The sequence below is a fragment of the Cebus imitator genome, unplaced genomic scaffold (genome assembly GCF_001604975.1).
Source record: "Cebus imitator isolate Cc_AM_T3 unplaced genomic scaffold, Cebus_imitator-1.0 Scaffold469, whole genome shotgun sequence".
Lineage (NCBI taxonomy): Eukaryota > Metazoa > Chordata > Mammalia > Primates > Cebidae > Cebus > Cebus imitator.
Genome location: NW_016107784.1, coordinates 152,222 through 153,359, shown reverse-complemented (window position 1 = coordinate 153,359; position 1,138 = coordinate 152,222).

Here is a 1,138-nt window from a genome sequence, read left to right as displayed (position 1 = left end):
GGTGGCTCCCGCCCAGCACTGCGCTAGGCCGCGAGCCTCACCGCCAGATATATATATATATATGATTATGAATTGTTCTGTTATAAAGACACATGCATGTGTATGTTCATTGTGGCACTGCTTACGATAGCAAAGACCTAGCACCAACTCAAATGACCATCAATGATAGACTGGACAAGGAAAATGTGGCACATATACACCATGGAACGCTATGCAGCCATAAAAATCAATGAGTTCGTGTCCTTTGTAGGGACATGGATGAATCTGGAAACCATCAGTCTCAGCAAACTGACACAAGAACAGAAAATCAAACATGTTCTCACTCACAGGTGGGTGTTGGACAATGAGAACACATGGACACAAGGAGGGGAGTATCACACACTGGGGTGTGTTGGGGGCCTAGGGGAGAAATGGTGTGGGGTGGGGAAGTTGGGGAGGGATAACATGGGGAGAAATGCCACATATAGATGATGGGGGGATGGAGGCAGCAAACCACATTGCCATGTATGTACCTATGCAACAATCCTGCATGATCTGCACATGTGCCCCAGACCCAAAGTATAATAAAAAAAATAAAAAGAATGTTGAATATTAGCCCCCACTCTCTTCTGGCTTGTAGGGTTTCTGCAGAGAGATCCGCTGTTAGTCTGATGGGTTTTCCTCTGTGGGTAATGTGACCTTGCTCTCTGGCTGGCCTTAACATTATTTCCTTCATTTAGACCTTGGTGAATCTGATAATTATGTGTCTTTGGGTTGCTTTTCTTGAGGAGTATTTCTGCGGTGTTCTCTATATTTCCTGAACTTGCATGTTGGCCTGTCTTTCTAGGTTGGTAAAGTTCTCCTGGATGATATCCTGAAGAGTGTTTTCCGGCTTGGTTCCATTCTCCCCATGACTTTCAGGTACGCCAATCAAACCTAGACTTTGTCTTTTTACATAGTGCCATTATCTTGGAGGCTTTATTTGTTCCTTTTCATTCTTTTTTCTCTAATCTCACCTTCATGCTTTATTTCATTAAGCTGATCTTCAATCTCTGATATCCTTTCTTGATCGATTTGGCTATCGATACTTGTATATGCTTCATGAAGTTCATGCGCTGTGTTTTTTAGCTCCATCAGGTCATTTATGTTCTTTTCTAAA